The sequence below is a fragment of the Hemicordylus capensis genome, chromosome 3, assembly GCF_027244095.1.
Source record: "Hemicordylus capensis ecotype Gifberg chromosome 3, rHemCap1.1.pri, whole genome shotgun sequence".
NCBI lineage: Eukaryota > Metazoa > Chordata > Lepidosauria > Squamata > Cordylidae > Hemicordylus > Hemicordylus capensis.
This window is the reverse complement of record NC_069659.1, coordinates 35,696,495-35,722,815: the sequence shown is the minus strand read 5'-3', so window position 1 is coordinate 35,722,815 and position 26,321 is coordinate 35,696,495. Positions and strand designations below refer to the sequence as shown.

At 44.5% G+C, this 26,321-nt stretch overlaps 1 long non-coding RNA gene across 1 annotated transcript in view; it reads left to right on the top strand.

The window, feature by feature from the left end:
* Positions 1-1,312: 1,312 nt before the first annotated feature.
* LOC128348812 (uncharacterized) overlaps positions 1,313-26,321 on the top strand; it is a 45,784-nt gene continuing 20,775 nt past the window's right edge. The window contains exon 1 of the long non-coding RNA XR_008318352.1: positions 1,313-1,410. This is a non-coding gene — a long non-coding RNA (uncharacterized LOC128348812). The remainder of the gene's footprint in view (positions 1,411-26,321) is intronic.

Below are 26,321 nucleotides of genomic sequence, written 5' to 3'. Positions count from 1 at the left end.
ATATTCCACGACATGACACGGTCAACGCAATTGAAGGCTTTTCTGTAGTCAATAAAGCACATATTGACTTCTTTTTAGTATTCTTTGGCTTTCTCAGTTATCCAGCATGCATCAGCAATGACATCTCTTGTTCCTTGGCTTTTTCTGAAAACAGCCTGAACATCCAGCATTTTCCTTTCCACGTGGGGCTCTAATCTGTGTTGGATGATCCTGAGCATTATTTTGCTAGTATGTGAAATTAAGGATATTGTGCGATGGTTTGCACAATCTGTTAAGTATCCTTTCTTTGGTATGGGTATGTAGACTGACCTCAGTAGAACATCTAGATCCCAGGTTCAATCTTTGGCATCTCCAACTCTTGCCTGGAACCTTGGAAAGCTACTGCCAGTCAGTGTAAACAATACTGATCTAGATGGATCAATGGTCTGATTTGGTATAAGATGCTGAATAATTCTGGTCACCACATCTTAAAAAGGACATTGTTGAAATGGAGAAGGTACAGAAGAGGGCAACCAAGATGATCAGGAGCCTAGAGCACCCATCTTATGAGGCAAGACTACAACACCTGGGGCTTTTTAGTTTAGAAAAAAGACGACTGTGGGGAGACATGATAGAGGTCTATAAAATCGTGCATGGCGTGGAGAAAGTGGAGAGAGAGAGATTCTTTTCCCTGCCAAGACCCAGCCCAACTGGTTGTGTGGACAACCTTTTAGTCAGTGAGGGCTCAGGCTGTGCTCTCTGGACAACACTCATGATTCTGAGGTTTCTCCTCACTTTAGCACAGCTGCCACCTTAAGTGGCGCAGCAGGGAAATGCTTAACTAACAAGCAGAACGTTGCCGGTTCGAATCCCCGCTATTACTATATCAGGCAGCAGCAATATAGGAAGATGCTGGAAAGCATCATCTCAGACTGTGCAGGAGGAGGCAATGGTAAACCCCTCCTGTAGTCTACCAAAGAAAACCACAGGGCTCTGTGGACACCAGGAGTCAAAATCGACTTGACAGCACGCTTTACCTTTTACACAGGTGCGTAACAATGATAGGGCAAGGGGAGACAGTTGTCTGGGGGCCCCACTGCCTGGAGGGGCACCCCAGAGGCACCTCATGTGACTCCCCATTGCCCCCTGCCCAGCCCCATAGCCTCTCAGCCACTTGCCCTCTTCGCCGTCTCTCCTGCTTGTTCTGCTGGCCGCAATCGAAGCAGCAGGCAAGCTGCCAAGAGCTCCTTTTCTCCCACCTCTCAGCTGATCGGCGGGTGGGCGGGGCTTCCACGGAGGCCTCGTGTAGGCCGCAGTGAAGCCTGAACTCGAGTAGGGCCCAAGCCAGCCAGGAAGGAGGAGGCAGCCTGAGTGTTCTCTGCAGCAGAAGAGCCCTTGCTGCACTGCTTAACCCAGACCAGCATTTGCCAGGTAGAGTGTGAACTCCTTTTTGTGGTTACCTTTCCCGCCCCCCCCCCCCCCCATATATAGGGATCTGCTTGCCATAGGGCTTGGATATGGGGGGGGGGGGGAGGGACCGAGAAGTCTCTGAATATTTATTTTGAAACAGCTTGGAAAATTTGCTGACTTAAAAAAAACTATCTAAAAAGTCCTATAAGTGGCTTGTTTCATGGCAGAAAATTGCAAAAACTTCTGGAACAGTATTTTATTAATTTTATTTATTTATTCATTCATTTATAAATGCACTTATGTTCAAGTTGTTTTGCAACCCAGAAGGTCTGAGTGAGAACTGTGAAGCATGTGTGGTGCTTTTATTTTATTTTTCTTGTGTGTGAACTGCTCCCCAATAACTTGCAGGGACTTCAGGGTAAATCTGGCCAACATGTGAATGCAGCACCTCCATTCCAGAGGAGATGTGTCTTAAAGGGCTTTAAAAGCCTCCTGTGAAAAACCTCCTGCAATCAAACTTGACTGAATTTGTTCAGAATTCTGAGAAAACAAACATAGGTTCACCCTGCATGGTTGAAAGTCTCCTTTGCTAATCTGCAGCGAGGGGCCCATTTTAATCATTCATCTTTCTAGTGTGTTCTAGGCATTAAAAGTAATACAAATGTATAGTACTCAATGTATATCACTATATATTGTGACGTGTGTGTGTGTGTATTCAGTGAAATGTATTTGCAGGCAGCATACTTATTTTGGAATATCAGACTTAAATCCTTGGGGGCCTGGGGTGTGCGGAGGCCCTGGACTTTGAGGCGCTGGGGGCCCATTTTAAAATCTTGTCTCTGGGCCCACTCCAACCTTGCTACGCCCCTGCTTTTACATCAGGAAACCCCAGTAGGTTTTTACTTCCTCTTTCAGCATAATGTCATTGCCCTTATATTGGAATAGAGAGGAAGGATTAATGCTTCACCTTCTTGCTTTGAGAGGACAGGTGCATCTAACCCTGTGGCAATTTTACAAGACACACTGCAGTCCAACTTGTGGCATAACTGTGTGTCTCAGCGAAGTTTGGGAAACTGAAATGTAAACCGCCCTAGAGACATAAGTTAAATAAATAATGCCATTTTAGGCTTGAAACATTTAAGAGTTTAGTGGCAAAGTCACTAATGAACTTGGAAAGCATGGAAGTTGTAAGCTAAGGCTCACCCCTTAGCTTCCACACCATGTCAACAGTAAATATATTCTAGCCTTCTATATTACTGATAGTTTCCAACTTAAGCTCTATATACCCATCCTTTCTCTTCATCTTTAAGCTCCATTCCTCTTCCTCCATAGGTTGGGGGCAGCTGCCAGTTCTTCCCTTGCCCCAGATTCTGGTTTCATAATTGTAGAACCCACAGGCTAGGACAAAATGTAATTAATTAATAAGCAAGCAAGTCCATTATTATTATTTTTTAAAGAGTCAAATGCTTGTGTTCTGTGCTGCAATCTGGACACGTCTGTTGGACTGTTCACATAACCCAAATGTTATTTTGACCTCTTCAAACTGGTCTGCACAGATTGGTCACATGTCTGACAGTATTAGGGGCAGGCGGGCAGCAAGCAAAGTACTCCTAAACGTTTCCCTGCATATCCCATGCCATGCCATCAAAACTGCAAATGCATGTTTCACTGTTTAGATCTTCTTTTTATGTGCTCTGGCATGCCAAAAAGCTATTCCATTGCCATTTAGAAACTTACATTCAAAGTTAAAGAGTGTGTGTGTGTGTGTGACAGTACAAGGGAGATAAAGGTAAAGTGAAGTGTGCTGTCGAGTTGGTGTTGACTCCTAGCGACCACAGAGCCCTATGGTTGTCTTTGGTAGAATACAGGAGGGATTTACCATTGCCATCTCCCGCTCAGTGTGAGATGATGCCTTTCAGCATCTTCCTATACCACCCCTTTAATAATCTGAGTTGTTGCTATCTAAAGATGTGTATAAGCATGTGCTTTCCCTGCTCCAGACAGACAACCCATGAAGGACTCTCCTGACTGTGACCTGGAGCAGTGACATTGTTTTGGCTGAATGTCATTACTCTGGGCTTTTGCTTGAGGTTCAGTGGTTTACGCATGTTGGGTTGTCACTTGTTTTCCTTGGCAGTGCAGCCCATAATTACAAAAGTGACAGCATCTGCTAATTTAAGTTGCATCCACATCCTGTTGTGCATTAGGTATTGACCAATGTGGAGATTTTTAAAAACAAAACTGCTTAACTGCTAAGACTTGCGTACCCAGTCAATAAATGCCTAGCATGAGTCATGCTGTTATGCAACAGCATTGCAACCACACCAGTAAAGACACAAGGCTTAAGCTAGAGGAAAAGGCCACAATTCTAATGAATGAACGGCCAAATCAACAATGGGATTGGCTTTTCACCCCCTGCAATGCAGGAACTCACAGCTCGGCACCCTTGTTGTGAGTCCCTAACTTAGATCATGTTGGGCAATTACATCTTGGCTCAGAGCAGCCTCACTGCCCTAGGTTCTATTGCTGCTCTTCTTCACTGACCGAAGGGATCCCTCTGCAAACTGTTCAGCCTTTGGCGTTAGCAGTGCCCCTGTAATACAGAGAAAAACTCAGCCAGAACTCCCTGAACCAAGGGTGTAGCTATAACTGAACAGTGCGGGGGTGGGGATATCTCTGGGCCCATGGGGGGGGCATTAAATGGGAAATAGCCTGCCCTTCATTTCGCCCTCCCATCTCCCTAATTCACTGGCAAGCTGCTGGCTCCTGACTGGTGTGTGGGGAGTATGTGATATACTTGCATTGGAGCGAGAGAAAGCACATGCCAAGAATTTTTTTTATTTTCATATAGTTCTTCAGCAAAGATACGGGTGGGGTGTGGGAAGAGAGCAGAAGGCAGGAAGCCCAGGGGCCCGTCTTCACTTCTTGTCCCAGGATCCACTTCAGCCTTGGTAAAACCCTGCCCTGAGCCATAAAGTAGCTAGGGCTGACTGAGGACGCCTTCTCATGCCAAAAGTGTGCGTTGGGTGCACACCAATCCACTATTTTAAACTTCCTTAGCCACTCAGTGTACCTACAGTTTTGGTCAGGGAAGGCACCTAACTAACTAGAGAGAATAGTATCAGGTGGGCAAAAAAAAAAAAAGACCCCAATCATTTGCCAAAGATTTCCTACAAAGTCCCCCAAAGGGCAACCAGCCAAAACACACATTATTCCCAAGGGCAGGAGGGGAGGGATGCCTCTCGAATGCTACCTGTGGATCCAGGCCAGCACAAGCTCAATCGCTTGCACACCCCACCCCTTCTGGATCCCCCAGCCAATCAGCTTGCCCCAAATGCCTCATACAACAACCAATATTTATATACTGCTTTTCAACAAAAGTTTCCAAAGCAGTTTACATAGAGAAATAAAAAATAAAAATAAGATGACTCCTGGTCCCCAAAGGGCTCACAATCAAAAAGAAACATAAGATAAGATACCAGCAACAGTCACTGGAGATACTGTGCTGGGGGTGGATAGGGCTAGTTACTCTCCCCCTGCTAAATAAAGAGAATCACCGTGTTAAAAAGGTGCCTCTTTGCCCAGTTAGCAGGGGTTCATTCATACTTCATTCAAAGCTGGGTGGAGCAAACAAGCCGCACCCAGGATGCCACTGGGTGAGCAGTAGCAGATACACTGCAATTGTAGGTAGATGCACTGGAGTGGAAAATGGAGAAACATGGGGGCACAGAAATGTTGAACTGACATAAATGTGTTGCTGCTGCTGCACAGCTTACATTCAAGGCTTCAGTGCCTTGAATATAAAAAGCCACTTGTACTTCTGAAGCTGAAGTGGCATTCTAGGCAAGCGGGGCGCTCTGAGAGAAGCCTACCTGCTACTGTCCCGCTCCATTGTTCTCTCGTCTGCTCCAGTTTCATCACCGACAGACAGAAGTAAGCACTTGGGGAACTGCTCTTTATCTATATGGACTTCACACTAAATAAAAGCACTCTTGAGTAGGCCAAGAACGGCTTGGGTCCTGAACAGCTTGGGTCCAAGCCTTCTCTGTAGCTGCTCCTGGCCTGTGGAATGCACTCCCGGCAGAAATCCGCAATCTTTATTGACCTTCAAGAGAGCCCTTAAAACCTATCTGTTTGGCCTGGCCTTCCAGGGTTTTTAATTAGTTTTAATTGTTTTACTGCTGTAACCTGGTTTTTCAGGGTTTTAATTGTTCTGATTGTTTAATTGTTTTTATGATGCTTTAATTGTTAATTGATGTTTATATTTATATTGCTGTTTTAATTGTTATTGGTTTTAATGGTTTATGTTTTAATTGTAAACCGCCCTGAGCCATTTTGGAAGGGCAGTATAAAAATTGAATAATAAATAAATAAATAAATATGTTGAAAAACACATACAGCCTACAAACACATACATAGAAAAAGACTTCTGCCTAATTGTACAGGAGCTTTTTAATATTTGTTATAATATTAATATTATTAATATTTTTAATAATAATTGTAGTGCTGGACTTTGGGGCTGTCAGGCATTCAGATCATCTGTCCATAAATCCAGTCCTGACAAAGTTCAATCATGTTAATTCTTCATTATTGCTTGAACAGATCTCAAATGTAATTTTTTGTAAGCTTGGGTCATGCAAGTGGAGAAGGTACTACCGAAATGTCATAAACAAATCTAAATACATAAATCTAACAATATTTATTTACAGATGCATTAGCTGCTTTTCCACCATTCACAGCAGCATACATATGATTAAACAAAAGTTAAAACAACAAAAGAATAAAGTAATTCAAAAATTACAGCATAAGAACATAAGAACAGCCCTGCTGGATCAGGCCCAAGGCCCATCTAGTCCAGCATCCTGTTTCGCACAGTGGCCCACCAGATGCTGCTGGAAGCCACAGGCAGGAGTTGAGGGCATGCCCTCTCTCCTGCCATTACTCCCCTGCAACTGGTACTCAGAGGCACCCTGCCCTTGAGGCTGGAGGTGTCCCACAGCCCTCCGACTAGTAGCCATTGAGAGACCTCTCCTCCATGAAGTCATCCAAACTCCTCTTAAAGCCATCCAGGTTGTTCTGTCACCACATCCTGTGGCAGAGAGTTCCACAAGTGGATCACGCATTGTGTGAAAAAGTACTTCCGTTTGTTGGTCCTAGACCTCCTGGCAATCAATTTCATGGAGTGACCCCTGGTTCTAGTGTTGTGTGAGAAGGAAAAGAATCTCTCTCTCTCCACTTTCTCCACACCATGCATGACCTTATAGACCTCTATCATGTCTCCCCGCAGTCGTCTTTTTTCTAAACTAAAAAGCCCCAGGTGTTGTAGTCTTGCCTCATAAGAAAGGTGCTCTAGGCCCCTGATCATCTTGGTTGCCTGCTTCTGTACCTTCTCCAGTTCAACAATGTCCTTTTAAAGATGTGGTGACTAGAATTGTACGCAGTACTCCAAGTGTGGTCGCACCATAGTTTTGTATAAGGGCATTATAATGTTAGCCATTTTATTTTCAATCCCCTTTCTAATGATCCCTAGCATGGAATTTGCCTTTTTCACAGCTGCTGCACATTGAGTCGACACTTTCAACGAGCTGTCAACCACAACCCCAAGTTCCCTCTCCTGGTCCATCACTGACAGCTCGGATCCCATCAGCATATACTTGAAGTTGGGGTTTTTCATCCCAATGTGCATCACTTTACATTTGCTAACAGTGAACTGCATTTGCCATTTTGTCGCCCATTCCCCCAGTTTGGAGAGATCCTTTTGGAGCTGCTCACAATCCGTTTTGGATTTCACTACCCGGAAGAGTTTGGTAACACCTGCAAATTTGGCCACATCGTTCTTAGATCATTAATGAATAAATTAAAGAGCACCGATCCCAGTACAGATCCCTGAGGGACCCCACTTCTTACTTCCCTCCATTGCGAAAACTCTCCATACCTACCCTCTGTTTCCTGTCTTTCAGCCATTTAGCAATCCACACATGTACCTGTCCCCCTATCCCATGACTGCTAAGATAGTTCTCTGCACTAGCCCAGGTAGAGATGGTCATGAGAACGACCTCTAAATAAAGGGGGAAGACAGGTCACAGGGAAGCAATATTAACTGTGCTTTTCCACTGTCACAAAGAGGAAAGCCTGTTCATAGTTTTGAGAGGTTATCGGGAGGGGAGGGGCAGAAATCTTGTTGAGCGTAGAGTGAAATATGCCTATGTTTTCAACAAACAAAAAAAGCTCCCCATATCTGGGGAGGGGGGAATAGGAAATGCAGTGGTATTTATTGCTCCTTTCTCTACTGCCTAGCATCAGGGGTTGGCATGGTTGGATTGCTACTGAGGGCCAAGCTCCTTCAAAAGGGGACTTTGCTGATCTCTGAGATAATCTCTATGCCAATAGCCTTTGTGTGGTGGTGCCAGAGTGACTTTCTTGGTCCAGGAAGTTGCACCATCCATCATAACCTCCTCTCTCACAGCCATCTGCCAAATTAAGCCCCACCATGGACCTTGGAGGGGGCCCATGGATGGCAATTCACCCTTGAAACTTGGAGCTGGTCCTTCCATCTATGATTCATGTATGCAGCCCAATCATCTGCACATGTTCATCCCAATCTGGAGAACGACAAAGAGAGAAGAGGCCTTCATGTCGTTCAGCTAGATAGACTTTGGGTCTGAAGCAGAAGAGCTCTTATGTTTTTAACTAAGATTGCAGAAAGAAGCTGTGCCTCTGTTCTTCCTTTTGCTTCATATGCACTTCCTCCAAACCTCCAGAGGGCATATGCTAGGCATGTGATTCTGGATGTGTTATCCCCATTATCACTGCATGTTAACTGCACGCATTATCCCAATTATCATTCTGCTCAGGGTACGGCAACCATTTGTTTTTTGTCTTTCCAAGCAAGGAAAGTCATTTTTGGGTCATGGATCATGCCGACTATATCAGGACTACGGCTTTCATTGTTTCAAATAAAATGCCAGCTTGGTTCTCATTTTGCTTCCCCGTATATACTCAGTGGAGTGTTGTGACTAGAGAAGTATATGGCTTGCTCTTTAAAGAGATGGAAAAGAAAGGCAAAGGTTATTTGAGCTTAGCCTACAGGAGAACTCCTGTTACATAGTTTGAGGAAACAATAGAAGTCTGCACCTGAACAGGTTTCTGCCAAAGCTGATCTCACTCAACTGTAGATCTTGATTAAATCCATTAAGTTGAGAGAGATGGATTTCTATACATCTCATTACAATTACTTTATAGGTAATGCTCATGGGTGAAATAAGACAGTTTTTCATGCAGGAGACAGTAGGAAAATGATGTTGGGCCCCAGACCTGCTTTAGAATCCAGCCAATTCAGCAGGAAAACTTTGGCGAGGATGTCGGTAAAACTCTCATTATGGGAGTTTCCGTAAGTTTAAAGGAACTGTCTGAGAATTTGTGTATACTGTAAATCCCATTTTGCCTGCAGTGGTGAAGCAACAGCATTTTATTTTTATTTTTTTTAGTAATTCTCGCTTAAGTCATAAAGCCCAATCCTGGAGCAATGAAATCAGAAAAATATTAGACAAATGCAGAACATGAACCACATATTTGCAGTTACTCTAGCATTAATTTTTCTTCCTCTTCTTCTTCAGAGAGAAAGTGAACGTTTCCCCCCCTTAATTTCACAGCTGCAAAGCACATATTGGTTGCATTTATTACATGTGGAAAATAAATCACAGGCTTCATCCCAGATTTTGGAACAGTAGGAAAATCAAAGGGTCTATGATGACGTGTAAACCTTGACATTCTATCTACATGTAAATACAGAGGATTATCAGTATTTAAACAAGAATAAATTACGAAAATGGCAGAGAGTGATTCATAATATTAATCTCTTGGAATTTATTCATGAACAATACCTGTCCCTTTATTTATTTGCCTACTGAAAATGTTTTAAGTAGCTTACAGCATATGTTTGAAGACAACAATACAACAAACAAGAAGCAGCAATTAAATTTAAGGCAATAAAGCAACAGGATTTTCAACTTCACAAGAGATCTACTAAGGACCAGTTTAAAAGACAAGAGATCTCTGAAGAAGCTGGGAAAACAGAGGTGTTTATTTAACATTCATTCGTAATGGAGGTGAGATTTGAACCAAAGACAGCCTAGATTGCAGGGCTGTGTAGTTGTAGAGTCTTTAATGCCCTTCGAACCCTAGCTGGCATGGCAGATATTGGGAATTGTAGCTCTTTTCATAGATGAAGCCAACACAGCAGTTTGGCATGGTTGTGTTGGTTCTCCAACTCCAACGATTCCTATGTTGGGTCAGATCGGATCAGATCTGACATTTTTGTTGTGCACAGGCCTACTAGATTCCATTCTCACCCACTGCACAAGTGCTTCAGTTTCTATGGGAGATCACTGTTCCCTCTAAGGCGTGTGCACATGCGCACACTCCCAAGTTTTTGGATGTCCGCTCAGTTCAATTTAGATCCCGCTCAAGATGAATCAGGAAGGCCCCATTCTGAATGCAGATGCGCACACCCTGCCTTGATACTGCCACCCAGAACAAAACTCATTCTGCACAGAGATAAAAAAAGTTAGAGGGGCCATTGGTGGGAATAGAGATTCACAGTGCACCCCACTTACACTTTATGGGCCATGCCTTTTCCTTATTAAAAGCATCCAAGTTGGTTCTGAGTGCTGAAATGCGAACCTGGGGTTGTCCTTCTGGATATTAAGTGCAAGGACCTGCCAGCGTTTTGTCTAAGTGAAGAGCAATGGAGAGAGTTGAAGCTTACAGCAAGCAAACTGTAGATTTTTGCAATGCCATGCGGTGGAGCTGACGTACAACAGTTCTATCTTTTGTTGCAGAATTGTTTCCCAACATTTTTTTAAGTGCTTAAGTTGCCAAAGTTGACCAATTCTCTTTGTGTGTGTGTGTGCGCGCACACACACACACACACACACATACACTCTTGCTAAGAGTCAACACTGACTGTATGGCACTTAATCAATATATATATCTAATAAAAATGGGTTTGAAAATTTCTGTGGTTTGGAGTGATTCAATCGCTGCTAGGCAACAAGGGTCCCCTCAATAGAGGACATTAATTAGGAATGACCACAGCATAAGTAGATAGCAGGATTGTATTTATTTATTTTTAAATATATTCATACCCTGCTTTTAGTATAACTCTATCTATCTATCTATCTATCCCCAACATTAAACATGGTACAGTAGCAAGTTAAACAATCAAAATATAAAATGATATTCCAGCAGGACAAAATGCCTTCAAAAATAGAAGCTTTTGACCATTTGTCTGAAGACAATTAGAGGAGGAGCCATTCTGTATACATTTGGAGGGGAAATCTCATAAAGTCTGCTAACTGGGCAAGGAAGCACCTTTTGAAGTGGTGATTCTCTTACAGGGATGTGCACAAACCCATTTTTGCTGGTTCAGCTCGAATCCTAACAGGATTCGAGCCAACCCAGCCCAGTTTTGGGCCCAGTCAAACTGGACCCAGTACAAGTTCAAACTGAGCCAGTTCAACCAGCTCAGAGCTCGGTAAAGGGGAATCTGGTGAGGATACCTCTTTACCAGTAATGGGGCAGGGGAGCTTGCCTAATGATAGAGTGGGTAGGAGGTGAGTAAATAAGTACTTACAAGTGCTGCTGGCTGTGGGTATGCAGAGACAGCAGCAGCTCCCCGCACCCCTGTCAGCCTCCCCAAATGTAGGCAGGGCTGACGGCAGCCTGGTTTGGGCCTCTGTGGATGTGTGGAGGCCATTTTCCTGACATCTGCGCATCCACAGAGGCCATTTGTGTGACTGCTGCCAACCCTGTCTAGTCTCGGGGAGGTCAGCGGGAGTGGGCGGAGCTTCTTCCACCTCCACTGCCCTTCCTGTGGCCGCAGCCACCTCAGCGGCACTTGTAAATACTTATTTACTCCCCTCCCACCCTCAATAACATTAGGCAAGTCCCCTTTAATGATGAAGGGGAATCCTCACCAGATTCCCCAGTAGAGTTCCATACTGGGCCCGGTTTGAATTCTGACCAGCCGAGGCCAGTCCGACTCAATTCCGAACCGGTTGAGCCAAGCCAGCTCACACTCCCAAGTCTCTTATATTTAGCTAGGGAGAGCAACTGTCCCTGTTCAGCCCAGCATAGCATCTCTCCCAGTGGCTGTTGCTGGTGTCTCCCTTGTGTTTCTTTTTATAATGTGACTTCCTTCAAGACAGAGACCCATCTTCTCATTCATTTTGCCAAGTAAACTGCTTAAATAACTTAATTATAGAAACACAATATATAAATATTGACTGACATTCTGGCTAAATTTCTCAACTAGTCAATTTCAGGAAGTAGCGTATTTTTCGGACCATAAGATGCACTCCCCCCCCCAAAAAAAGTGGGGGGGGGAAATGAGGGTGCGTCTTATGGTCCGAATGCTGTCGCCCGCCTGCCCGGATTGGGGGCCGAATCGGCCCAAGCTACCGTACTGCCGCCACTGCTGCTGACCGCCCGCCTGGATTGGGGGCCGAATCGGCCCAAGCTACCGTACTGCCGCCGCCACTGCCCGCCCGCCCGCCCGCCCTCCTAGCTGCCCGAGTCCTCACCACCACGCGGGCTTATCAGGGACCAGGTTATATCAAGGATGGGCAAACTTGGCCCTCCAGCTGTTGTTGAACTACAATTCCCATCATCCTGCTCTTTCTTCAAGGAGCCCAGAATGGTGCACATAGTTATGTTTATTGTGACAACAACCCTCTGAGGTAGGTTAGGCTAAGAGATGAGTGACTGGCCCAAAATCACCCAGCGAGTTTCATGACTGAACACGTATTTGAACTCAGGTCTCCCCATTCCTAGTCCGCTAACCACTACACCATGTTGTGTACTGTTTCTTTAAGCGGCAAGCCCAGAAGTCTTCAGAGTGAAACAGGCCACATAAGAGTGAATTGGAGGAAACAGTTTCACCTTTGCTGCAGAGGTCTGTGTAAGTGGTTGAGGCTGTATGATCTAGGCCCAGATGGACCAGTTACTATAAGTTGTAACTGGTACAATAATAAGTTGTACTTATTATTTCACCCATCTAAGTTTCTTTGCCTTGGATCATTCCAGTGAGCTGTAAGCAACAAATAGCTGGGTTATTATGGCAGAAGGAGCTTAGTGTGTGCTGCTGTTCTTCCATGTCCAATAATCACAACCTGCTGGTTTCTCTCATCCTTTGCACAATGCCGAAATGGCTTGGTTTGAAAATGACCTGGAGATATGAGGGTAACATTTTTGTTTTGTTTCCTTTGTATTTACTTTGCAACATTTCTTTGTCTAGGACACGCTGTTCACTTCATCTGAAATGTCTTTTTACAAGGATGTTTTGGAATGTGCTGGAATAAAACTCAACAGTTAGAATTCCTTGAAAAATATTCAAATGTTTGCAAATGGTGAGTGCAAGGCAAAAGAGAGTCCAAACATGTTTATGGCTAAAGAACAGAAATTCAATGATGAAAAAGTTCACTTTAAAAATATATATATTTTCCATTAACTATTAATCCGTAGGTGTTGGCTAACATGATGAGCATCCTACCACCTCCTTAAGGATTCACTGTAGGGCTCTTGTGGACTTCAAAGTAAGCTCCAACAGTGCCCTGAGGCAGTCATTGCCGAAGGTGTGTTACCCTGACTGGGGACACCTGTGGAAATGCAGCTTCTGTGATTAGTGCCTTAGGGCAGCATCAGAGCCTCCTCAGAAGTCAGCAGTAGGTGATAGTACGGAGATAGTAGGTGGTAGACTGCGCAACATGTCAGCCATTGCTTTTAGAGATATCAAACATTGATCTTCTTAATATGCAGGAACATTGGGTTTTTTGGGGCAATATTTCTTAAAACCAAGAAATCATGGGAATGATGAAATGATGAGGAAAATTACTCACAATTGTCTGCTTGGAATAGTCTGCTTGGACAAATTAGGCTTGCCTGGGACTACTTTGCATGTATGCAATGGGACTATTTTGAGTAATTTTCCAAATCATAGCAATAGCAATAGCAATAGCACTTACATTTATATACCGCTCTATAGCCAGAGCTCTCTAAGCGGTTTACAATGATTTAGCATATTGCCCCCAACATTCTGGGTACTCATTTTACCGACCTTGGAAGGATGGAAGGCTGAGTCAACCTTGAGCCCCTGGTCAAGATCGAACTTGTAACCTTCTGGTTCCTGGCACCAGGACTAACTTCGGGAGAAGAGAGTAGCCCCCAAGACTACTGTAGTTAACTATCCCTAGAGCCAAGGGTAGGGGAAGTCCAGGTGGAGGACAGTATGATGCTCTACCCATTTGCAGGAGGGTGCTCAGCATTAAGAGGCCATGCTGAAAAGGCAGTAGTAGTGGTGGCAGTGGAGGAAGCAGCAGCACACAATCACTCTTAGATGATGCCACACCAAGCTAGGCAGTGGTGGCAGAGATATTTCTAGCTCACAGGGGGCAGAGAGAGATACTCCAGTAGGTTGAGGAGCAGAAAATGAAGAGTGTTTCCCAATGAGCTGAGGAAGATGGGTCCAGGGCTGTCCTTTGGGCAGAGCAAGCAAGCCTAACTTGTTTAACCCCTTGACTGCTCAACTTGTTTAACCTCCATTAAAATTAACTGGAATGGGGGCCCACACTGTCTGATTTGCCCCAGGCCCTGCACCCCGCCAAGGCTCTCTAATAGGGATGCGCACAAACGGCTCGTGCATGGGCGGGCGAGGCCCAGTTCCCTTTAGAAGCCAGTAAGCAGGTCCTCACCCGCTCCACTGCTGCCTGCCACTTTTCCGGATGTGGTACTTGCCCTAGCAATGGCTGTGTGGGGCTGCGGTGCTGTTTCCTGCAGCCTGCATGTGCAGCATCAGCACACACATAGCATCTGTGCATGCGCAGGTGCCATTTGCATGTTCAGCATGGTGTTGCCGCCGCCCAAGCCAGTTTGGCGCTTTCCAAAGGAGGTGCAAAACTGGCTTCCGTACATCCCTACTCTGTAAGGAAAGCCCCGGGTAACAGTGAGCAGCAAGGGGGATGGGCATGCGGCGGCCCCCATGGTGGCAGGGGCTTCCATTCCCCACTCCCCATCCCTCCTTGCAACTCATATTTCTTTTTAAACAAATGTGGGAGAACAAACACAAACAAACACCGTTCTCCGAAATCAGGATGTGTGAGTATTCCTTTGCAAATGCCACCACCTGTCCCAGCTCTTAGCTCAAGCTCTGAGTCACACTTCAACCTTTGATAAATATTGTTAGAACGCCTGATTCTGGATCAGGCGAGAAAACGCAGCTGCTTAGCTAAGCCTGCTGTGCCAGACTCTAGCTGACAGAGAACAGGGTTTCTTCTAAGCTGTCTTTCCTATTGCACAACACACAGTCAGTATGGCCCTCCCCACCCATCCACAAACATCCCCTCACTCCAGCATTTTTCTGACAGGGGGGAAAAAAGGAAGGAAAGAAAAAAGGTAAGGAAATTAGGAATTAAATAAGAGACTGGCAGGAAGGAATGGAGGGGAAATAACAAGGGGGAAGGAAGAAAGGAAAAGAAAGGAAGGAAGGAAGAGGAAGGAAGGAAGAGAGAGAGAGAAGAAGAAAGAAGGACAGGAGGAAATGAGGAAGGAACTGGACAAAATTCCATCTATATTCTGCTTCTTTTTATCTTCCATTTTCCTCACCTTTTTCCTTTAAAGCTCACCCTAACATAGGTCCAACTGCACAAAAACTGAATTCTAACTGCACATTTTTTTTTAAAAAAAATATTTTTTGCCTGCACAAAACTTGTCCTGCTGTATGTTAAGACAAGGTTTATTTTAACCGAGGGAAGACTTCCTCAGGCTGACTAATTGGATGAGACAGGAGTTGCTTCTCCATAAAGGGATTGAGATGGGAAGCCCTGGTTTTATCTTAGTTGGTATCTGAAGAGCAGCAGAGTTGGAGAAACATGGTGAAGGAAAATCCTGGGAGAAGAGGTACAAGATGGCAGCAGGAGCTGGAAGAAGCAGTAGTAAGAGTGAAGTAATCGCACCAAAGACAGCAGCTTGGTAACCAGCATGTTGTATGGATGGTATAAACCCAGAATGTTAGCCATGACTTGGGCCTTGCTTTCTAGGGAAGCACTATCCCCTCTTCTTTAGCCTTCTTTCATTAAGGAATGTAAGTTTTATTTATTTATTTATTTATTTATTTATTTATTTTTATACCACCTTTCGTTAAAAAGATAGCCCCAAGGCGGTTTACAAAAGTTAAAAACATACAATAAAAACACAATAAAAACATCATGCTAAAAGTCTAAAAACATATAAAAACAGGCATAAAACAATACAACAGATAAAAACACCCAGAAGCAGCAGTAAAAGCGATTATGTAAAAGCCTGGGTAAAAAGCCAAGTCTTTACAAGCTTTCTAAAAGCCGTGATGGAGTCCGAGGAACGAATGGCCACTGGGAGAGCATTCCAGAGTCTGGGGGCAGCAACAGAGAAGGCCCTGTCCCGAGTGCACGACAGCCGGGCCTCCCTCATTGTTGGCACCCGGAGCAGGGCCCCCTCAGATGTCCTCGTCAAGTGGGCAGCAACCCTTGGGAACAGGCGGTCCCTCAAATACCCCGGGCCCAAACCGTTTAGGGCTTTAAAGGTCAAAACCAGCACCTTGAATTGGACCCGGAAACGAACCGGCAGCCAGTGCAGCTCTTTCAAAATGGGGGTGATATGTTCCCAACGGGCAGCTCCGGATAAAACCCTCGCTGCCGCGTTTTGCACTAGCTGCAGTTTCCGGATATTCTTCAAGGGCAGCCCCACGTAGAGCGCGTTACAGTAATCCAGCCGCGACGTGACTAAGGCGTGGGTAACCGTGGCCAGATCTGCCTTCTCGAGAAAGGGACGCAGCTGGGGCACCAGCCAAAGCCGTGCAAAGGAACCGCTGGCCACCGCCTCCACCTGAGCTTCCAAAAGCAGAGCCGGGTCCAGTAGTACCCCCAAGCCGCGTACTTGCTCCTTCAAGGGGAGTGCAACCCCATCCAGAACCGGTAAAATCTCCTCATCCCGATTGGCTCTCCTACTGACCAACAGTACCTCCATCTTATCCGGATTCAATTTCAGTTTGTTAGCCCACATCCAACCAAGTTTATGAGATCACCCAGCTGTATGTGTGTGTCCCTATCATAAGAACACAAAAAACAGCCCTGCTGGATCAGGCTCAAGGCCTATCTAGTCCCCCATCCTGTTTCACACAGTAGCCCACCAGATGTCTCGGGGAAGCCCAAAGCAAGAAATGAGGACATGCCCTCTCTCCTACTGTTATTCAACTTCTCAATGCCTGGACCAAGTTTGCTGTGGGGACACCACAACGGTGTAGTTTGTGATGATGTCATCCACCCCAATTCAAGATGGTGGATGTGTGAATGTTTGAGGGTTAACTTGTGAAGATGGTAATTATCAATTAAGATTATAGTGAAAGGAAAGTAGGCATATTAGTACTTATGAGAACTTCTTGTTTTCTTTTCACTTCCTCCTCTCCCCCCATTTCACAGGGCCATATTGTGAAATGTGGGGAGAGGAGGAAGCAAAAGGAAGGTAGGCATAGCAATCAAAATTACTCCCAGTTCAGAGAGTATTAAAGCCTCTCCCCACTTAAGCTCATTCTGAAGTTCAAAGGCCTCCTAGCTGCAACACACTGCAGTGGGAACTCTTCCGAAGTGTAAATGGTTTTCAGCTGCTGGTTAGTAATAGGGATTTGATTCCATAGTGGCAAAAAACCCTCAAGAGACAACATCCTTGGCCTGTGATACTGTTCATGACACTTAAATTTGAAGTAATAGGTTTTGATCTGCAGCTGCGGCATCAACCCTGAAATATAGTTTGAAAGGTGGTGAGCTGACAGGCTGATACTAGTCCTTTGTTGCTATGTCTGTGTAACCAGATACTAGTGAAAGACAGCAAAAAGTTTTGAAATCCTATATGAAGTGGATACTGGTTGCTTGAAAACATCAGAGATGTCCTGCCCCCCTGCCCCCCACACACACTTATGGCAACCATGGTGGGAAGGGCATGGGAGCATGCCCTATACCAGGTCAGGCCATTGATCTATCTGATCCAGGATTGTGTGTTTGGGTTGGTGGGATCTCTTCAAGGATTTTCCCCGCAGTGCTGCTTGGGATCCTTTTGGCTGAGGACTTCAGTGACTGAACCAAGGACCATCTACAGCCAAACCTATGCATCTCTATCATGGAGATGTAGTTCCCCACTTTTGAGCAGTGGTTCCCCACTTTACGAAGTGTTGGAGACAGCTCTGTGTAAGTATCTTCCACCGGAGAACACCCTCTCCAACCCTGGCATAGCATCCCTCCAGTGGCTGTTGTTGGTGTCTACCTTATGTTTCTTTATTTAGATTGTGAGCCTTTTGGGACAGGGAATCATCTATTTATTTATCTTTCTATGTAAACTGCTTTGCAAACCTTTGTTGAAAAGCGGTATATAAATATTGGTATTGGAAGTGGTAGTGGAGATGCTAGGGACTGAATTTGGGGCTTTTTGCATGCAAGGCATGTAACCTAGCCCTGAACCTTTGCAACTTTTCAAGCTTTTTCTCTAAAAAGATGGAAGGGTTGTCTAAACCCTTCCAGCATATTGCACATTCATAACCTAGATCAGGGGTTCCCAACCTTGGATCCCCAGATGTTGTTGGGATGACAACATCCATCATCCCCAGAGTTTGGGGGATTCCTGACCTATATGGTCATGATTTTAAATTAATTTAATCATTGAATTCACCGAAGATTTTTTTAAAAAAAGAGATTGATAAATTATCATTTGTTTAAAATGGCTGATATATTGTACAAAAGTAATATTGCATGCACAAATGCAAAAATTGCAAATGCAAAAATGGCTATTGCTAATAAGCTTACTCTTGTGTAATAATGTGTGCAATTGCACAGATTGCATCCATGCAACTTAAATGGGCTGACCTATCCTTGCATGGTATGTCAACCAGTCTGTTTACACCAAAATTAGAGAGAGAGTGGATATAGTAAAGGCCATTATAATATATTAATATGTTGTCACATTATCCCACCATGCTGCCATCACATGTCACAGTCTTGTCTCAACCAGCCCCATGATATTAAGCTTCATCGCTACCACCCAATGGACCTTTGTATATTTTCTGGCTGTGTCTACTAAAACAGCCTTCCAAACCTCTGTCTCATGCAAAGTTATGTAGGATGGAAAGGCCTAAGTGTGGGGTGGAGAAACAGACAGAAACTACAAATTTTTAACTTCAAAACAATAAAACTTTTCTTTAAAATAGTTCAGTTCAAAATAGGGGTTTTTTTTGGGGGGGGGGGATTTAGTACAAAACAGCAACCATATGAGCACAAGGAATAAATAAAATACAAGGAAAATGCATCCAGTCTTTCCTGCATTAATACTGGGCCCTAACTCAGAGTCCTTACCAAGAGTCTTCTTGCGATCAACCCAGTCAGCTTCTGCAGCAAGCCTGGCTTGTCACTTGCTCATCCTCAGGTCATGTTCTTCCTTCCCAGTTCTGGGGGTTCAATCCCAGACTGTTCCTCCAACTGCTTTGGGAGCAATTCAGTCCTCCAGAGGGTCACAACTCTCCCAGTGATTTCTCAGCTCTCTTTCCAAAGTTGTTTTCAGTTCTTCTTTCCAACTCCAGTTCTGATTCTCACAGCAGCTTGCACTCTTTCACTTGTCTTCTTCAGCTTGCACACATACTACTGAAGGCAGCCTCCTTATATTCTCTTTCCCTCCTCCAATTTTTTTCAAACAAACCAATCAAAACAATCCAAGTTCCCTCCATTATTTTAAAATGTATGCAATCCAATCAAACCTCTCTTCCCTCCAAAATTAAACCAATACGATTCTTCTCCCTCGAAAACCATATTGTAGAACAGGAGTTGTGAACGTTGACCCCTGCACAGCTTAACATAGGGAGTAAACAAAGCAATTGCACTACAGAAATCTTAAATACAAAAGAAGAAGGTTCAGGCCTCATCCCTTCACATATGTAGCACACACACATAAAATAACATCGATTAGGAACCTCTCATGCCAATACATGATGATTAAGGACATTTTCGATAAATTGTATTTGATTATTAACCCAAGAGTTGTTTTCAAATAAGCACACCTGTACTACTTACATTAAAGGTTTTATTTTCAAATGTTAAAAGTACCTTATCTGATGAAAAGTTCCTATCAAAGAAAGGAAAGCAGTAATCTTTTGCAAAAACAAGCTGAGCCTTGGGTAATGATAGCTGTTAAATGCATAATCACTTATGACAAGAAGAGTGATGCTTTTCTGCTGCCTATTATTTCTTATGACTCTTAAGTCTCTGGAGTGCATAAAATAAATGTTCTAAGGTATATACACAGGGTGGACATTTTCATGATCATTTTGGGTTCTGTGTGGGAAATGACAGGAGTTTCTTGCTGACACAGTTGGCCAACGGCAACCCGGAAACTCCACCTTTAATTTTAGATCTCTGGTAGAATAAGGAGGAGTGGCAGACACAGCCCATAGGAACAGAGGAACATAAGAAACTGCCTTATATTGAGTCTCATTGGTCCATCTAACTCAGTATTGCCTACACTGACTGGCAGTGGCTCTCCAAGATTTCAGGCAGGAGCCTTTCTCAGTCTTACCTGGAGATGTCAGGGATTGAACTTGGGACCTTCTGTGTGCAAGCGGATGCTCTACGATTGAGCTACAGCCCCATCCCCAAGGGGAATATTGTACAATTGACAGTACTCATATGTAGTTACTCATCCAAATGCTAAGCAGTGAACCCTGCTTAGCAAAGGCGAGAAGGCATGCTCATTACCACAAGACCAACCCTCCACCTCTGTTAATGAAACTGCTCTTGGGATATTGGCAAACCACCCCTGACTAACTTTTGGTCTTGTGTGGGAAACCAGCAAATCTAGAATGAGCAGTTCATTGCAGAATAAATGTGTGCAAAGCTCCAGTCTTGGAAATGACTAGTAGAGAGTTGAAGTCAAATACAATCAGGTTTATTTAGGATTTTAGGGGTACAGAAAGGAAATCTTGATTAGCAAGCAACACAAAATTAACTAAGTAAACTAACCAGGCTAATGATGTCAATAATACTAGACTGCAGCTCATGAAGAGATGTTTTTGCTTGAGATCTGAATTAAGGCTGACCAGAGAAATGGTCTTAGAGAGCAGCTTTAGACTTTGAAAAGAGCAGGAAGAGAGGGGAGCAAGGGATTTCAGAGCAGAAATTAATATACCTAGATCCTTCCGATGGTGTGTTCAGACACTTGTTGCTCGGTTGATACTGAGAGATCTCTCTCTGCAGGAACAAGCAGGGAGGCAAGATGCAATAGCAGGGAGTGAGGACCTGTGTGCCCTTTGTGAATCAGGAAGCCAGATCTCAGGAGACCAGTTTCTTGATACAGCTGAGCATGCTATACAGATTGGCAGGGCTGATCTGGAGGTGAAAAGTTGGATGGGTACGAGAGCCAAGGTGCAGCAGGATGGTATAGCTGGTACACACACACAAAGTGGGTGAATCCAGAGAAGAGACACACTGCCCAGTGGTCTTGAGGACAGAAATAGGTAACATCTTGCCCTGGGACCAAATGTTGCCACACCTTTCTGAGGAAAAGGTTGACAAAAGAATATATTTTGTCCTATTCAAACTTTGGTGGGTGTGCTCTAAGATCAATGAAGTGAATAGGTTTGAGAAACCTGTGTGGGATGGAGTGAATGGGTGCATTAGAGCTCATCTTCATGGGTCAGGAATACCTGGGTGTGATTGGAATTTTTTAACAAGTACTCTTCCCGAACCTCAAGCCAACCATTAACATTTCTGTTAGAGAGATGAGCCTGTTGGACCTTATCTAATCCTTCCTGTGAAGGTGATACGCTCAAAGGCTAATCTGATGCGCCAACATAGAGGGGAGTTCTTTGGCTATTTCTGTTAGAAGAATAGCTCTTAATTAACTTGTGTCTACTTCCTCTTCCTCTTCTGTGCTAGGAATCAGAGAAGATTGCATGAGGAATAGTCCTCTTTCAGTCACAGGTTAGACTTGACCTGGAGTTACCTTCCCCATGCTTCCTGCTAAGCAACATACCCTCATGAGTTAGCTCTTGTAAGCAAATGGTGAGCCCACAATCCCATGAGTTCAGAGAGTCCAAAATGGAAACTACAAGCCTGTAGTCCCAAATCACATATAGTGGGTACTACTGGGGTACTACTATTACTGGTTCTTTTTGTTTACCCTTTCTACACTTGCTGTGCAAAAACACAACCATTTGCTATCCCAATATGGTAGGGGAGTGGTGGGCAACAGGGCTTGGGGTTTGAAACCTGAACACAAGCAGTCATGGCTGTCTTGTCTCCTAATTCAAGAGAGCCAGCATGGTGTAGAGGCTAGAGTGCTGGACTAGGACTGGGGAGACCCGGGTTCAAATCCCCATTCAGCCATGAAACTAGCTGGGTGACTCTGGGCCAGTCACTTCTCTCTCAGCCTAACCTACTTCACAGGGTTGTTGTGAGGAGAAACTTAAGTATGTACTACACCGCTCTGGGATCCTTGAAGGAAGAGCGGGATATAAATGTAATAATAATAATAATAATAATTATTATTATTATTTAGAGATATATTGGAAGTTTCTGGAGGGAAGCTCTGGGCTGCAATCCTGGCAACCCTAGTAATGATAAGGCTGGAGTTGTTCTCGCCTGCATAGGATCAACAGGGTTGAGAAACAGTGGTCAACACTCTGTTTCAGTGGTGAACACTGTTTCTGCACAACACTGTGTGCGTGCAGCCAAAAATGGCACACACATGCAGTGGCAGTATTCCCACTTCAGCAGCATGGGCACATGTGCCAGAGTTGATTTCAGCTGACCTCCCCTTCCCCTGGAAATGCTGTGCAGCACAAAAGTGCATCCCTGAGGGTTGTGTTTCCCCTTCCTGGGAGAAGGGGAGGTCAGCAAAAATTGCCCCTTGCTGAAGTGGGAGCACTGCGGCCAGTGACTGGCCAGGTTCAGACACTTTGAACCACTTTAGATTAATTAAAAACACAGGAAGTTGCCTTATATCCAGTCAGACCATTGGGCCATTTACACTGATTGGCAGCAGCTCTCCAAGGTTTCAGACAGGAGTCTCTCCCAACCCTACTTGGAGATGCCAAAGAGTGAACCTGGGACTTTCTGCATGCAAGCATGCAGATGCTCTTCCACATTATGGTCCTTCCATAGCTATAGGCCCATCCCCTAAAGGGAATATCTCATAGGCTAACACTCACATGTGGTCACCCATCCACATGCAAAGCAAGACTCTGCTGAGCAAAGGAAACTATTCATGCTTGCTATTTTGCTACCACAAGACCAGTTCTCCTCCTATTCAGGGTAATAGGGTGTGCACAAAACCAGAAAACCCAGTTCAGTTCGAGTAGAACTGGACTTGAACTGAACTGGGTTCAGTCCAGTTTTGTGCACACTAGAACCAGGCCCGGTCTGGCTCGAGTCTGAATCAGTTTGGGCCCGGAGAATTTTTTTTTTTTAAATGGTGGACTTATCACCATTTCAGGGCCTCGGGTGGTGCTGCCGTGGGGGTGGGTCTCCTGCAGTTCCCCACCCCTGCTGGCCTCCACCCGGTCTCAAATGGCCTATATGGGGCTTTCTGCACTGACAGCAGCCATTTCGGAGGCTGCCTCACGTATGCACTGGCCATTTCTGTGGCCGGATCAAAAAAATTCCGAACTGGCCTCTGCTCAATCCAGCAGGTTCCGCTTGACCTCAAGCTGGCCCAGTTTGAGTGCAAGCCAGCTTGACCTCAAGCCAGCTCACACATCCCCACAGGGTAATAGCAAACTTATTGAACATATTTCTCTAAAATAACAACAGCTATTTAACTTGAGAATTTTAAAAAAATCTTTTAAAAATGTAAAAACAAAATACCACCCCACAAACAAAATACATCCACAGAAGAATAAGGCACCTGAAATCCACTGTCAGAATCCTTACTTTGAGACTTCGGGTACCTTAATTGGGTACCTTAATGAATACACTATTCATTTTGTTGCTTCTCAGATAGTAATAGTAGTGGACACTTACCTGGGTTGAGAATGATGCTAGTTGCATAATGGAACCCTTTGTACCACACATGTGAGGCATATGTGATGTGGGTGCTCCATACAGAAATTTACTTTGTATACCTAATAACAATTCCTCCTGCTAAAAATGCGGGAGGGGGGGATCATGCAAATTTGGCCATAACATATTTGGGCCCCCATGCAGAACAGAACACCTGAATTACAGAGGTAAGGTGGGAGAGATGGATGCATAGGCATAGCTATGCCTCTACAAGGGACTTGCATTCTTGGACACTTAGTGGATGAACCAGATCAATTATATTCTATTATAGCGTTGGATACTGACTGACATATCATACAAAGGGTACATCAGCCCAGTAATGTTATGTGCATGCAAGCTGTACAATTGCACAAATTTTGCAAATGTACGATCTGTGCAAATGTTACACAATGGTAGGGCCATTGGAAATACGAATACGATGAATAATTATATACCGCTTTTCAACCAACTTCCCAAAACGGTCTACATAGATATAAATAAATATGGATCCCTGTCCCCAAAGGGCTAACAATATAAACAAATAATGGGCTTACTTTTGTGTAACATCATTCCTGCAATTTTGCATTTACGTAGTTGTGTGCATGCAGTGTTACTGGCCTGATGTACCCTTGCACAGTTTGTCAGCCACTGTTATTATTACTAGCTGACCTGGCACAGAGCATCTGCGCCCTTAGTTCTCCCTGTCTCTCCTCCCCATCTTCATTTCTTTCTCCCCCCTTCAGCCCCATTTCTCCCCCCCCATTCTGTTCTCCCCCCCCCCGCCCTTTCTCCCTCAGCGGCCAGGCTGCTTCTCCTCGCCACTTGGCTTCTGCTTCCTCTCGGCAGCTGCCTGGCAGCAACCACTTCTCCTCGGCCAGCTTCCTGCCAGCCTGGCGGCGGCTGCTTCTCCTCCACGGCCACCTGCCACCCTTGTGGCAGCTGCTTCCCCTGAGCAGCTGCCTGCGGGCGTGGCGGCGGCCGCTTCCCCTGCATAACTGTCCAGCCTGGCACGCCACTTCTCCCATCCCCGTCACTAATTGGCAGCTTGCTCACGAACTCTCGCTAGAGCTGCCACGCATGGGATTAGCAACGGGTACATTTAAGAGAATTAAATATATAGATTTTTCATTTTCATTTTTATCCCTTCTTTCCTCCAAGCTTATCAGGGCAGGGTACAAGAATATATCAAATGAGAGCACAGAGGGGATATATTTTCAGGTTGCACAGAGAGGGCACGGACATATTTTCAGGTTGCACAGAGGGCTTTCTGGGGAAGGGGAGAGTGTCATAAATTGCCACTTCCCTGCTGCACCAGTGCAGTTAGTTAGGAAGTTTAGTTCTCTCACTGAACTGGTGCATCCTTGCTGTGTATGTTAGCCAGCCAGTATCTGGTTTGAACCAAGGCACCTTCCACTTGCTCTGTGATTCATGCTCTGCCACCTGTTTGCTTGTGTTTATATTTATTGAGAAAGGACCCAACTGGACTTCGGCAAGGCAACATCTCTCCTCTTTTGTCAGCTTTCCAGACATACATTTATTCCCTTCTGTAATGCAGAGGTCACACAAAGACCTTATGAAGCTCAGGGGAGTTCGCTTGGCTATCTTTGTGCTAATTTATAGTTGTGCAGAGGAGCGCCCAATTCCTTTTCCTTCACTGCCCCACCACAAAAGCCCCAAGCCTCCTATAAATTTGAGTAGGAAGACTGATTCTCAGACGGTAAACTAGTGATGAAATACTTCATTAGTACCTCATTTGTAATTTATGTCCACTGAAGTAGCTGACAACGAATCAAAACGCAAGTCACTGATTTCTCAGAAGTGCAGCCTTGGAGGTCACCGAACTGGATTAATTATAACCTTGTGTAAAGCGTAGCCTGTCTCTGTGTCAATTACCAGCATTTGATAACTGAAATTATGTCAAGCTCTGTTCTTCCTCAAGACACAGCCGTACATTTAAAAAAGAAAGAAAAGAATTGAAAATATACTCACAAAAGAATACACATAGCTAATTAGTCGGGCTCATTTATTAAACTTCAATTTGACCTAGTAGATAGAAGCTCAGAACCATCAAAGCTGGGGGATGAGGAATCCAGCTCTGCAAAAATAAACGTCTGTTCTTATCCATTCACCCCCCCCCCCAATCCTCTTAATCATCTGGAAGGTGAAAATATCTAGTTTGCTCACTAAGGAATTATTTAAGTGTATGAGTAGCAGGGAGGGTTAGTTCGTTGCTATTGAATGTGACCTTCTGGTAATGAATGTGAAAGTTGCTAATTGTTAACTAAAGCCATAGGAAGGTAGATGCTCCTGCCGTTCAAATGAATCAAGCTTTGTATCTAAGGGGCCTCTTCTTCCAAGCCTCTGGATTTTCGTGATTTGGGATTTAATTTGCCAGTGTTGCAAGAGTTATGAATTACATTCCATAATGCATTAATGGTTTTTAAGAGAGTGCCTTCTTTGTCATGAACCCTGCCACCTGTGACAATCTTCTGGAGAGGTCCGGTTACGGTTGCCGACTCGTCTGGTGGTGACCCAGGACCAGGCTTTCTCTGTGGCTGCCCCGGGGCTTTGGAACATGCTCCCCACTGAAATAAGAGCATCTCCTTCTCTGTATGTTTTCAGGAGGAAGACCCTCAAGACTCTCCTGTTCTCACAGGCTTTTAATTAGAATTAATTATAATAATTTGTTTAAATAACTGTTTTATGTGATTGTTTTATTGTTTTTAATGTGTTTCATGGATTTTAATCTATATTGACTTTTTAATCTTGTTTTAAATTTTGTACACTGCCTAGAGATGAATATATCAGGTGGTATAAATATATGATAAA